The 14,946-nt window shown below is 43.8% G+C and overlaps 2 protein-coding genes across 9 annotated transcripts in view; one reads left to right on the forward strand and one right to left on the reverse strand.

Annotated features, from left to right (window-relative positions):
• Positions 1-7,836, forward strand: part of HAO1 (hydroxyacid oxidase 1) — a 420,724-nt gene extending 412,888 nt beyond the window's left edge. For all 3 annotated transcript variants that reach the window (XM_064446809.1, XM_064446810.1, XM_064446812.1), the window contains 3 exons: positions 4,272-4,418; positions 5,822-6,359; positions 6,841-7,836. The gene's annotated coding sequence lies outside the window, so the exon portion shown is untranslated. The remainder of the gene's footprint in view (positions 1-4,271; positions 4,419-5,821; positions 6,360-6,840) is intronic.
• Positions 1-14,946, reverse strand: part of BMP2 (bone morphogenetic protein 2) — a 123,549-nt gene that overhangs the window by 70,882 nt on the left and 37,721 nt on the right. The window lies entirely within an intron of this gene.

Raw genomic sequence — 14,946 nt, forward strand, 5'->3', positions numbered from 1 at the left:
TACAAGATAGTAGCCAGCTAAACAGAAGGTAAGGGAAAAAAGCAGAGATCAAAATCTAGGTCAGAACAAATGCTAGACAAGAGCCCACGCTGTCAAGTCCCAGGCATCCCACAAGAGAAAGAATGAAGGAAAATTAAAAAAAAAGAAATAATTTTCTTTTTTTTAAAGGAGGAATAATAGCCTTTTCAAACATCCCATATTATGGAAAAAAAGACATTTCGGAAACACTATTGCTCCATTCCATCTGTTTCTAGGACAACCATTATTAGCCACTACTTTTACCAATGCTTCGTTACTTGTGTCACTGGCTTGTGCTTGCCTGGCCCTGCCTCTCCTTCAATCCCAGCCTCACCTCAGGCTTGCTCCTCCCCAGTGCACATCTCACCTGGTCCAGACGCAGGAGAGAGCCACAGAAGTCCAAGCCCCACAAAAACAAAACAAAAGCCCCTGTCCCTTTCCTCCAGAGCAGCCAGACTCTCGTGTTCCCATCCACAAGTGGTCACCAGCGGCAGGACCTGTTTGCCCTCCATATGCTTTTCTTTCTCATTTTTTAATAAGCCATATAAGCACAACAGCTCTTTTGTCAGATGCCAAATATTCAGGCGCTGCAGGTTTTATACCAGTTAACCACACTGAAAAGGGAAAATGAGCTTTATGGCTACAGCACAGGATTGACCACAGGAAGGCTGTCAGGACCCCAGCAATTGCTATGGGGAAGGGTGCAGGTTATCAGTGTGAGTAAAGGCAAAGCCCAGACACCAGCCCACACCTCTGCCAAGCCCACTGCTGCCTTCAGTTGAAAGCATCATTAAATGCAAGCGCTGGCCTTTCAGGTGAGAAGACAACAGCCACAGCCATATAATACTGAGGTGAATGCTTCACTGAAGTCATGTCCTCAGGCTACATTTTTTCAAAAGCAGCAGCATTATTTTAAAAGCTTCACTTTCAGAAGTAACTTAAGCACTTAAATGGTAAGTCTTATTGGCTTACAGTGAGGTTTACACCCTTAACTGCCTTAAGTTACCCTTGAAATAAGCTCTAGGCTCCAGCCATTTCACTACTTGTCTGATTGAACTACCAGATCTTCAGGACAGGGACTGCCATCTCTCACTCCATGAGGTTGGGTTTTTATGCCCATGCCTAAATCACTTGCATCTTTGGGTGCCAACATGTTCAAAGTAATAGATGGGCTTTTTATTTAATAGCTGGGCTTTTTGTTCTGGGGCTGACACTGCATTCCTCGTGGAGTTAAAGCTCCCTTTACTTTTGAAAGATGCAAAGAAAAGCAGCCCACCACCTTGTTGCCAAATCATTCTCCATGGGAGATTTGATTTGAAACTCACAGAATACCAGGATTTATGAGAGGAACTGGCCACAACGTGATCATAAGTACATACCAATGTTGTAGTTCCCCACCCTTTGATCTCGGCACTTTAATGATTAATTAGTGCTAAAGTACTGGAAAAATACCTTACTTGAGGGAGTTTAAAGCTTCTCTTTGTATGGATGAAAACTATGACTTACATAAAAGGATAACCCGGAAATGCAAGACCGAGAGGGTAAGATTAAAGCAGAAGCCTCTGTTCACATGCAGATGTTTGCCCAACAGGACAAATTAGAGAATCTGTTCGCTTTAGGGACTGCTTCCATTAAACTGCCTAGATTTTCCAGTCCATGACTTGCACTGCAATAAAAGCTAACTGTCAATAAAGGCTAACTGTCAATGTGGAGGGAAATTAATCCCTTAGAAAGATATGCATGTGTTTAAGGAGGCCTGAGCTTTAAGAACCATCACATCCTATGGCAATTTGCAAAAAAGTAATCCTTGCCTCAAGCATTTGAGGAGAAGTCATTTCCCCCTTCTACTGTCGCAGCTGCATGTTTAAATGCTTCCAAATATGCTTTGGGATGTAAGGCCCACTACCACCAGTGCTCAGGGCAAAGCATAACATGGGAGGGAAAGCTTTTCCTTGCTTAATCCTGCAGAGTTTACAAGTACTGCACCAAAAATCTGGTGCTGACCTTATCAAAGGCAATGTACCCAGTGATAACACTGGCTCTCAGCCTTCTTGTTTGGCAAACTGCCTATCCCTGTGCATGCAAACATTGAGGGATGCAGAAGAGGACAAGACTACTCAATCTAATAAGAAACGGTTTATGTGCCTCCTCAGCCAAATACAACTGCAATGGGAAGAGTCAAGAACCAAAGCTGACTGTAACCTGCCTTCTTTTAATGACCTACAGGCCAGATCCCACCAGCACAGGGCCTGGGACAGGGCACTGCCTCCAGGTTGGACTTCCACCGCTGCCTGCTAGTGTCAGGAGTCACAGCTTCCTGGAGAGGGACCTGTGTGCAGCAGCTGTACTTGGCCTAATAAACAATGAGACTCTTCTGAAATAAAGTAATACATAGCTCTTTCCTTAACCTGATTCCAGTTGAGTCCTGCAAACACCTGATTTATGTCAGATTTGTAACAGTACGCATGGAGACTGCTGCTTGCAATATGCAAGTGGAGTTGACTTTTTTCAGGGACAAATTTCAGGAAAGGTTTGTTTGAGGTCTCTTTTCTATACAGGAATTTTAAAACTAAGCATTTGACTTTACCCCACTATAGCATTAAAGAGCATTTTCCAAAGATTCCATAACACCAATAACAGTTTGGATACTTTGCACCTCCATCACCAGGCTACTGCACCTCAGAAGCAGGCACCATCCATTACGGCACAGCCCAGAGCCTGGCAGTGCAGGGGACCAGGAGGTATATGCACAGCACACAGCACGAGCGGTATAATGTCATTTGGCCTGATTTTGAGTCTAACTGATACACAACTAAATGCTGTGACATTTTCCGGGAATATTTTTTTCTTTTATATACTGTGTTCCATAAACACATCCACTATAGCAAAATTTTGGTCTTCCGGATGGGGAAGAAAACAAACATTGATATATCTGACTTTCTCAGAGGGACAGAAATTCCAGTTTTCACACCCAGTTTGCCAGTGATTTTAGGATTCCTTTCTCCATACATTCAGTGTTTCCATCCATAGTATGGGTGTGGGATAACCCTTAACTGATTTGCTTTGAGATCATCACATCAAAGGTGCCCTTGAAGTACAGATCATTAGTGTTGTATTGGCAGTAAATAGATTGTAATATTAACTAGCATAGCTACTGGAAGTGCTTTTGGTGGAACCTGACAGACCGAAACATTGGATAGGCTTTGCGTTCATTACAAAAACTGAAACTGAGCACAGGTCCAGTAAAAGGGCAGCTAAACCTCTGAGGTGAATCACAGCCCATGGTTAGGTAACCTAGAGGCAAGGCCAAATATATTATTATACACCCGCGTCACATGAAACAGGAAAATTGTTTTATGGTTTTGACATCCAAAACCACTTGGCTTTAGATGAATTCCACACAAGCCCCAAATTGAATCAAAATCTGAGGTAGGAATACAGAATTCATAGCCTGTGTAATGACAGATCTCTGCTCCCAGAGCTTTGATCCTATCCCAGTTAAAGCTGAGGGGAAATGTTGATATAAATAGCATTAGCTAGAAAATAAGAACTCCAGCTAGGAGGATTTCTGAGCATGGAACATTAGGTGTCCTGTGAATTTTGGAGAGAGCAAGGATCCCTTTTTCCCTCAAAACAGGAACATTAGGTGTCCTGTGAATTTTGGAGAGAGCAAGGATCCCTTTTTCCCTCAAAACAGGACATTTGCCTGGGAGAGGTGGATACCCAAGGCCAAGTCACTGATCTCAGTCAGCAGGGTCATTGCTTGGACCCTGAATTCCCACATAAACAGGCATGTCAGACACCAGGCTGGTGCCTACTCATATACAGAAATATAGGGATAAGAAAGGGGGCATCCATCTGCTTGTGTGTATAGGTCTCTCTATCCCTTCTTTTCCTCTCCTCCCTCAGTTTCACCTTGGACTAAAGACTTTATCCCTCCAAACAACCTGTCAATAAACAAACTCCTTCTAGGTAAAATTTAATCTTGAGTGATTAAATTCTCTAAAGACAAGAGAAAGAAAGACGCTTAAGAAGTCTAGGACTAAAGACATGAAGATCCTTATTATTATGTATAGAATAGCAGCCGCTAGAGCTCCCAAACCTGGATGAAAATTGCAGGATGGAAAATGCAATGCACAGATTAATAAGAAGCAGTTGTCCTGCACTGCAAACTAAACAAAGCAAACAAGCCAAGGGAGACATGAAGTTATGCACAACATTAGCCAGCGGCTTTTGTATCTCCCTCATCACAGACCAGGAGCTCTGTCGCTTACCAAAGAACCTACAGAAGAAACAGTTACCTTCAAGCTTGATTAACACCTTACAAAAGCAGAAGATGCCTGTACAGAACCTACAGAGCTTTTGGAGGAGAAGAGCAACAACAATGGACACCCGCAAAGGTGAGTGGCAGCACAAGGACCATGCAGGGTATGCTCACCTTGTCCTTGCAGGTCATGGCTGCTTGCAGTAGTCAGGGGAGGCCACCAGCTTGATCAGCTTCCAGCTCTCCTGGCTACAAGGTGCTGATGGGGCAATACCTCCTGGCCAAGAGTTGGCCTTTGGAGTAAGGCTGTGCATGGAGCCCAGCATCAGCCCCATTGCTTGTTGCCTTCACTTCCAAGCTATCCATTCCCATGTCCCCTTGGTAGCTCCTTCATTGACTGTGATCTGAGCTTTGGGTCTGGAGTGAAACCTGAGGTCTTGGCAAATTCCTCATTCTTCTGGATTTCAAAGAGGACACCTCTGCAGGTCTGGGAGTCAATACTGAAAACTGGCCACTGCTAATAAAACAGTGAGCAGCGCATACAGAACTAGGGTAAACAGAGACAAAGCTTCTTAATTCAGCTCTGAGCATTGTTTACCCCTTAGGATATCCAATAATGTTTCCTTCCAGGAGTAACTACTAGAAGATATCCACACATCTGCCTGGCTTGCAAGGATGTCAGGAGAAAAGCTCTCAACAAAGAGCTGTATCTTACATCACACCCTAAATGCAGGAAGCCTCAGGGCTTTGGCATACCTTTGTGAGGAGCAAATTCCTAAGTCGAGGGCTCTCTCTGTGCAGGAACACCCTATCCTCCAGCATCGACACACTTAATCCACAGCCCCATCAGCCAGAACTTCCCACCACCCACAATTCCCAGGTGATGGAGTGAATTCTGTTTATACCCAGATACACCACTGGCAACCAACTAATCACTTCTGTGTAGCCCAGCAGCAAAAGCAATGGAGCGAGATTCAAAAAGATGCATTTGTGGCTGTGTCATACCGGCACACTTTTCAGTGCTGTAGTTCCCCATATCTCTCTCTCTTAAGGGGGGGAGGGGGAATTATTGCATGCATAGCACATTTGTGAAGTGCTCTGAGACTTACAACTGAAAGCCTGGATCCACTTATTATTTTTCTTTTCAGAACTTAATAAACTGGGATCTGCCGGTATTTCCAGACACAAAAATCCAAACACTGAATCTTTAGCTCAGTTTTGCAGTTCTGGTGTTTCATATTCTAGGTGTTCTTGCATATTTCCTTGTTACAATTTCAGTTGAATAGTCCCCTTTCTTGTCCTGGTTGTCTTCAAGAGATTTATCAGAACAATCCAGACTAGTTTTGTAAATTTAGGTACATATTGATGAGGCAAAACAACCTCAGCTGGACACAATTTTTAGAAGGGGGGGATTCCATTTTCTTTTTTTTTTTTAAGGCTCATTCAAAAAAGAAAGCCAATCCCAGCCCCATTTTGGACAGGTGGAAGAGAAAAATAGATATATCTTTAAATGGACATGTACCAAAACATGTGCTGCAGGAACCAGGCTTGTTTTTTCTGGCCGGAGGCTCTAGAGCATCTGAAAAACCAGAAGGGAAGACCTCCAAGCCCACCAAGAACAAAACCAGGAAAACCATGGCTGTTCAGCTCCTGGGTGGACCTGATACTGGGAAGACGCTGGAGGCAGTTCCTCACCATTCCACACCTGCGTTACCAGAGGTCTCAAGAGCGACCTGCCAGAAGGTACCACAGGCTACCCAAAAAACCCAGTCTGAAAGGCAAGAGCCTCAGAACACTCCTGCCCTGTCACACCAGCAAGAGTCCACTCTCTGTTTTGAACACCCTGCGTGCAGGTGTTGGCGGGGAAGAGTGCGTTGCCTTTGGGCTGTGGCAGGCAGACAGGTTTGGTGACCATTTCATTTGCTTTTCCCTGGCCCCTGCATGCCAGGTGCTGCCCCTCATAATCCTAATCTGTCCCCGCACTGCAGTGCCCCATCCCACCTTCCTGCACAACAGTGCAAGCAGCTTCTGTGTTTTCACTATGATCAAGAGAAGAAAGATGATCTTATGGCCGCAGGTAAGGATTAGAGGTTGGTATCTCTGTCCTATTTCGGGCTATGCTGTTGGGCAAATTATTTAAGCTTTCCCTACTGCCTTGTAAGGAAACTTTACATTTAGAGATGAATAAATTATCATACTTCCTTCCCTCTTAGAATTAAATATCTGTCAATTCTTTGTGAGATGCAAAGGGATCAAAATCCCACACAAACATGCCTGCAGATGCTTTTCACTGGATTCTATACCTAGAAGGTCCCATTGAAATGCAAATACCCGACTCTTCCCAATTAAGCAAGGTACTTGTTCCTATACCTCAGATAACCTAAGCTAAAGGAAGTGGAATAGTCTCTATGGAAATAACCATCCTATTCAAAACTCTGTCTGTTAAAACTAATACCTTTCATTGCACCTGGAAAGGAACTGCAGACTGCAAAGCACCAATGTAACATGAGGCCAGAGGGAAATGCCTCTTGACAAGTGCGTTTCTGTGCTGTCTCAAGGTCTCAGGAGTGCTTGAGAGGGACCAGCACAGCCATAACCTGCTCTGAGCTGGAAGAGGAGATGGAGGACCCCAAGCACCACAGGTGAAGGGAACAGTCACAGCTATCGTAGCTCTCTCAACAGTGAAAGCTAATCCAGTTAAAACTGCTTCATCCCTCTGTGAACACCGGTGGTGCGGCTGGACATGGCAGAGGCACAGGCTGAAGCCTGCCTGCAGAAGTCGGGAGACAGGTGAAAAATCTGCTTTCTGTCTCCTGTCATCGAAACTGTGTCAGAAAACTGGGTTTGTGTGTGTGTTTATCTAAAACACAAAGCCAGCACATGGATGCAGCTCTGCCAATCCCGTTTTAGCCCATTTAAGAGTCCAGCCAACAAAATCACTTTTGATTCAACTTATTCCTGGAGCAGTGTGTGGGGCACTGACCACAATATCTCAAAGGAAAGTCACTACTGTTTTGCAAAACCTGGGCTCATTTTTTCCAACTGGTGTCCCATTTCAGCTATAGAAAATTGCTGTCTAAAGGTGCAAATACCATTTTTTTTTGGTCAGCGTAACATCAAACAATGCACAGTTGTAGCTCATTTAATTAAGGGGGCTAATTTCCCTCAATTGTCTGTTAAGGCATCACACAGGTGTTCCATTTCAGAGCATGCTGCTCTAAGCCTAAAAGCTGATTTTTAACTTAACCTAAAAATGTCAGTAATAATGACCTGTGATTACTGCCTTGTGAATCAGAACCTATGATACTTAAAATGATTAGCATCAAAGCCTAACCAGTAGCTTGCTAAATTCATTATCAGCCATAAACCATCATCACTGAATTGAACTTTAAACTGAACATTGGCCATGGGCTCAGCCCACCTGTTGGAGGCAGCATTTTAACAAATTTAATTTGGAAATGTAGTTAAAGTTTTGGTCACCAATCTCTTCTTGAAGGATGAAACTGTGGTATTAGCACAAAATACAATTTGATTAAAAACAACAAGCTATTTTATGTGGTCCCTGTTGTGTTTGGAGCACACATTCCCCCAGATTGGAGAACTGCTACAGGAATTACTACACTGATCCAAACCCTTGGCAACCCCATTAACCTCTCAGTAATCATCACTGGGGGCTTCAGAGGGTGACAGCAAACAAGCCGGCTTAAGCAAAGCAAGCTTGGGTAAGCCTTGACACAGAAGATTCCTCAATGCCTCTTCACCCCAAGAGGTTATCCTCATATTTTTTACATCCCTTCTTGACAGTCAGCCTGCCCACCAAGGTCAGATGGAGACTCAGCTGTCCTTTGTCTCTGGAAAGGAGATACCCATTTCTTAGGAGGTGACTGGTCACTCTTGGTGAGCTGGCGAGTGAAGGAGTATGAACAGAGCCCTGCTTGCACCAGGGACAAGCTCAGATCAATAGCTCCTCTTTAATAGCTAAAGAAGAAGCATAAACCTTTCCCAAAACAAAGTCAACAGCAATGAAGGAGAGAGAAGCGCTTTGAAGTGTAGCTCTTCCTCTTGAGTAAAGTGGGAAGAGGTGGGATCACAGTGAGTGCCTATAAGCAGCCAGTAATTATGGACATGAAAGTGGGATGACTTGGAGGAGGTCAGGAGCCCTTGGCTCCCTCACTAGCATATGGTTTGTAGACTTTTCCCCAGCGACCCTCCAGCTTGCCCATAACTATCTCATTTTGTGGCTAACGCGTCTGTTGCTAATAGCTGCAAGTCTCATTTGATGCTCAATGTCCACCACCACAATGGAGGGGTTCGGAGGCCGCACCCTACCCCTGACAAACAGACACATGACCAAGGCTGGTGACTGCAGCATCCATGCTGGCAACTTCAGCTGGGAACCAGAGAACAAACGAGAGGTGAAGGCTACCCTAAACTGGCAGGAATCACTTATCCTGTACATGTGCCACTGAGCAGAGCAACCAGAACACCAGTCCCTACGTAACAAACAATATTTCACGTATTAATAACATGTAGAATAGCTGCACTGATGAAAGATTTGTATTTATTATTAATATATGTTCAGTCCAAGCTGAGACCTGAAGCTCGGTCTGCATTTGAACCTTCTCCAGGTACTCAGGTTTCCTGATTTAGATCTGCCTGACAAAAAACAACAACAAAAGCCTGAAAACATGTTGTTGATTTGGAGAATTTCCTCCTTGCACCTAGGAAAGTTCAGAGAAGAAAATCGCTTGACTGGGATGTATAGCTGTTAATACCTTCTCACAAGCTTTCCCACCCACAGAATGAATAGCAAAAACCAGTTGGCTTTGGGGTATAAACCAAATTAGAAACAGGGAAGGGAAACCTACCAAGTGCCCACAAGAAGTTTGGCTAAAGAACTGTGATGCTTCTGAATATTTGACTTGATATTCTCCCACAGAAAATCAGAGGGAGGCCAAAGCCTAAACATTCAATTGCTTTTAAAAATGCTACTTTAGGCCTTTAAGCCAATTTAGAAGATTTTTAAAATTTTGTCCTGATGCAATAAAAAAAACCCAAAAAAAACAACAAAATCCCTGGTGCCAATCACATTGGAATTCAGATGTCCTAAGTGTCCTCTGTCTACTACTTATCCCAGCTGCCACATTATCATAGCCTGATGTGAGCGAGTCTCTCTAAGACCAGTACCTGGGAGGACGATCCTTGAAGAAAAAAAAAATCTCCTGGACTAAAAAAGTCAGAAAATATTTTTGGTGACTTGATGCAAGATTCTGTAGGTCATTCCCAGTTTGTAAGGGCATAGCATTGCTACAGGAGGCTCTGGCTGTGCTGCAAAAGGCTCTCTGAGCTCGGCTGTGTTCATGAAAGATCCTAGAGGATCTCATTAATTTTTTTATATGATTATGAGCATCTTAGCCAATATTCACCTTGGATTATTAGAATTTTATTTTGTTTCTATCATTAGTTACATTTTTTACTATCCTTTATACCAGGAGAAGTTTTTTGCAACCTCATTTGAAACAAACAAACAAACAGTAAAAATAAAGTCCTTTGCTGTTATTCAAATGAGAATAAAGTAAGTCTAGTAAGTTTTCAACTCTTTCCTCTTCTGTTATGGTTTTGGGCTTTATTCAATACTTTATACTCTTTTGCCAGCAAGAAAAAAGATCTGGGGTGGGAGGGATGCAGAGGAGGAGAAATGATAGTCACTCTCTTTAATAGAATATGAAAACGCCTTTGTGGAGATCGGTTATCAGTACCTCAGAAAACTGCCCAGCTAGTTTTGCCATTTTCCTGTTCCTTCACACTTAGCAAAAAAGGTCCTTTAGTAAACCCTGCAGCTTGTCTCCTAAGGCTGAGAAGTAACAAGGACACCGCGTGGGCTGACAGGGCCAGCATAACTCACCGATACCCTGGTATCGCTAAAAAGTTGCAGTGCTGCTTCATGGGCAGCAGCTGCTAGACAGGCATTTCTCCCCTGGCCCAATCTTTCACTGGCATTACAGGACTGACTGTGGAAGCCAGGCTCCGTGCCTGCATCTGGGTTTTGTCCTGGGCTGACGTGAGATGAAAATTTCTGCTAAGGTTAACAACATAATGAACATGAAAATGAGACAAAGGCTGGTGACAACCTTTGTATGGTCCTATCTTGTTTTTTTTAAATACTATAGCCATTTGGTCTGATTTGTTTAAGTACCAAAGCACCAATCATTTTAAACAAGCGGGAAAACCCACTGGCAGTGTCCACAGCTTTCAGCCCAAGCTTCCTGCACAGCCCTGACTGCTCCAAGGTTTCCTTCCCTCCAGACCTGTCTTCTGCAAAGCCTCTCAGCCAAGGAGGTCCTCCACCTTCCTTGCTACTAGGTGGAGTTTAGAGCATTTCACCTGCCCTTACAAGTCAGCAAGCAGTAAGTCTGCAGCTCCCTGGCAGGGCTCTAAAACCTCCTGCAAGGGTGGAGCAGGAAGAGACTCCTGCAGTTCTCCTGCCAGCCACCAGGAGAGATGTGCAGCACAATGAATGACAGTCGGGCAGCCGTGCATGGGGAGGGAGAACAGGTGCTCAGAGGAAGACAGATGAAAGGAAAGGAAGGGGAGGAAAAGGAAAGGAAGGAATAGAAAGAGAGACGGGGGAAAAAAATCTGGGGCAAAAGATTTTAGGTATTATCTAACTACTGGAACACGCTTCTGCAGGGTTTCATAGGGGTGGTACATGCAGAACAGGAGTAAGTATGCTATGAAAACAGCATGAGAGCTACACTACAGAGGAAAATGAAGACCACATCTCTGGTTCACCTGGAAGGAGGACGGTGCATAGGCACTTAGGTAGCCTGTGGGAAAGAAAAAATCTGCCTCTGAAGCATTTGGCATCCTCTCCTCTATACCTCCACAAGCGGATTTCCAGTCTTCCTGTAGAAATCTTTGCATCCTCCGTATACATAGCCACACCATGAGTTACATGCAGGACTCTTTGGCAGCCACACAGTTCATAACCCCATTCCTCTTCCTCCCAACAAGATGATGTAACCAAAAGGTAATTCATTGCAAATCTGTAGGATTTTACTCAGCATGAAATGAAAATCATTTAGCAGAAACGTAACAACTTCCATCAGTAAGAGAAACTGCCCACGGAGATGACTTTGCTCAGGGTTTTGTTCTCTGGGCACCAGGAGAAATGGGATGGGGTCTGGGGAGAAGAAAGTACTGTCCACAAGAGTTAGTGTCATGTTGCTAATCTTCATCTTCAAACTCATCTTTGAATAGCAGTCTGTGGGAGAAACTGAATCACGGGACAAAGCCTCATGTCTAAGTAAATAACATCAACAACTGAGGCTTTTAAATGATGTCTGGCATTGGCCAGCGATGAAGGATTTCACTGCAGCCACAAACCTGTTTTCCACCTTGCTCCATACACACACATATGCACAAATACACACACAGAGTTTGGTGGCTAATTCTTACAGGTTAGCCCATGCTCTCCCCTGTCACCCATGTTCCACAATGTCATTGCCTGGCTTTTGAGTCTGCACCTGACCCCAGCGCATGGTGGCTCTCAGCTGCTGTCTCAAGGAGGAAAAGGACCAGGCTGCAGCTCTCTGGGCTACACCTCCCTCCCAAGACTGCCCTGAAGTGCTTAGGCACCCGTCTTCATTTAACCTGCCAGCACTAGATCAACCTTCACAATGCCCAGGGCTCAGATCCTCAGGAAGGGTGACCTGTTGCCACCTTGCTGAAGAGCTATTTTGATGGCTCCATGACACGGTGCTGGTGCGAATGATTCTTCAAGAATCCTTTCAGGTGCACTATTCACAAGGAAACCTGTTGATAGATTTTCATTGCATAACACAGCCAACCTTAGGACCAAAAATGAATGGAGGTGTTTAATCAGAACAATCCTCTCTAGTTCCCACGTCAAGGGGCCGAGCCAAATCTATATCTGAACTCTGCAGCTTGGGCCTGCTCTTAGCTCTGATACTCAGCAAGCCAAGGGGACTTGGGAGGTTCTCCATGTTGCTTATAAGCATCCATCAAAACTACTGTAAATGAGTTATGTTTCAAGTATGCAAGAACTTGCTTCTCCATGCCAGAAAACGATTAGTGTTCTCAGGCTTCCAGCAATGCAAAGCAGAGTCTGAAATGTCCTGATGAGAGATATATGAATTTCCTCTTAGACAATTAATATTAGGGGTGGGTTTTATTGCTATTCTTTTTTATGTTGTTAACATCCTGCCCTCTTTCCTGGTTCCTCCCAAAGAGCTACAATGTAATTTGCAAAACTCCCCTTTGTAAGATGTAAACATTTACTAAACATTGTCTCTCCACTTTGTATTATGACAAAAGAATAGAAGGCAAGATGTTAAATATATTTCTGTATTTGCATCTGAAAGCCCCAGGCCTTCCTGAACATACTTGTAGATAACTTCCATTGTTTAAAGCATGTTACCTTTTCTGTAGATCATCATCTCCATGAAAATCCAAAGGCGAGGTCTTTGCTGAAACACTGCATAGGACCCACTTAGTACCCAGTGCCTTACAAATATATTAATGCCATATGATGATCACCCATGTTATCCCACCTTATTATTTAATATTGAGACATACACAGCCTGGCTCACAAACACACTGCTGGGGATTAGAAACGAGTGGCTTATTCTTCAGTGCAATTATAGCTAAATCAGAGGTTGAAACTGAATGCAGAGGTCATTCCTAGAGCTGTCACGCGCTTTGGCAGCAAAGCCTTGGGTGGTTAGAGTGATCCACCTGTCTTTGGGGGTGGGTCAGGCTATATCAGCACTGACGGGGTTTGTGCCTGCTGCAGAACAAACTCACGTGCTGCCCAAGCAGCCTGGGAGGGCAGCGAGTGCTGGCGAACCCCGGGTCTAGCATACAAACCACCAGCAAGCTGAAAACTCTCCCGAGTTTTCTCTGAAGCCAGAAACACCTGGAAACACTTCAATCACCTCCCTCACATCTCCACTAGATAGAAGAAATCCAGTGGCTTCATCAACTCTGCCTTTGCCAAAAGCCTTCATAATGAAATCAGGACCTTAAACCTAGTTTTGACAAAGTGTGAAGTACCCAAAGCCTCCTTTTCCAGCCTTCTTGTTAAATACCTATCTGTGGCCCCAAGCAGACCTTGGCCACCTCAGCAGTACACAGCGGCAGACCCAGACCGATCTTGTTTTCTCTCCTTCTGTGTTTGTTTCTCTCTCTGCTATAAACACAGTCCTGTATTTCACAGATGGTAAGAAATGGCTTTACATTAATTAATGTTGTAACGTTCACCAAGGGCTTAAAATAAAACTAGTTTTCAGAATTGCATTTCATGTCCATAAGCAAATGCTTTTCCTTTTCCTTTCTTCCCCATTATTTTGTGCATCTGTGTGCACACGCTTTTTTTCACAAGTAAAAAGCACGGTTTACCCCATTGCACACACATACACACACATGCATGCACACACACACAAATTCTATAAGCGTAATTATTTGGAAAATTTCCAGTTAAAAGTCCCACTAAATAAGTAAACATCATTTAAAGAATTGCTTAGTGTCACTTGGTATTTCATTTCAAACAATATGAAAATCCATGGGGGTGTAAGAAGAGATGCCAAGAGTGACTCCCTAATACAGATGTGACTTTGGGATATGAATTTGCAAAACTGATTGAGAAAATGGAGCAAAGTCTAATTTTTTACTAAAGGTATAGGAACAGTTTCAATGCAAACCTGCTTAAATCTTTTTAAAATCATACTACCACCACAGGGGCCATCTTCATGAACTTTTTGGAGGGAGGTGGGGCTATTTGTTTGTTTAAAATAGCCTGTTAACCTCATCTTCTGCTGCAGACAAAGCCTTCAGGCCAATCCTGCAAACACCTCTGGTATTGTTCAGAGCAGTCGCTTTTGCACCTGCCAGGAAATTTGTAAGATCAGACATGCAGATCCACCTCCTGCAACCTCTTTGCCTTCCTGGAAACTCCCCCAAAATAGCTGACTGTGTAGGATTAGGCTCTTGCTTTGGAAGTTGATTATGTGATCTCTGTTTCTTTCAGTCTTGCCAGCCAGGGCTTACCTCCAGATGAGTATTTCAGCACGTGCTTATAGTTAAGTATAGGCTTAAAAATTTTGTTGGAAGCAAATCACAAGCACATTCTTACATACTTCTCTGGGCTGGACCTAACCATAGTTCCCCCGTTAAAACAGTCTGGGTTGTTTTTTTTCCCCAACGCTTACCCCACCACTGTAATTTCTCTCTTCAACTACCCTCTCCAACTGCTTCATTCCAGTGAAACCAAGGGGAAATGACATTTTCTTCTATGGCAAGTAAATCATAATTGACAACAATCCATTAGATTGAGCACAAATTTGCAGGACGAGGTAATATCTTTTATTTAGATCAACTAACCCAGGCTAACTATACAGATGGGCCTGTCCAAGATCTGGCTCTCCCTAAAACATTGCCTCTCATAGATCTTGTATTCTCATAGCGCTGCACACACTTGTGCTTTACCAAGGTTTTATGGGGTTGGGGGAAGCTGCCTATTCTGCTAAGAATCTGGGAAAACAGAAGGAATGCAGTGTACTGCTCCTGCTGCGTTGGGCTGCCTAGCAGAGAGTTAATATCATTGCACATGAGCCATTTCACCTACAGCAAGAAGTGAAAGCATG

Source organism: Phalacrocorax carbo, chromosome 3 (genome assembly GCF_963921805.1).
Source record: "Phalacrocorax carbo chromosome 3, bPhaCar2.1, whole genome shotgun sequence".
NCBI classification, from domain to species: Eukaryota; Metazoa; Chordata; class Aves; order Suliformes; family Phalacrocoracidae; genus Phalacrocorax; species Phalacrocorax carbo.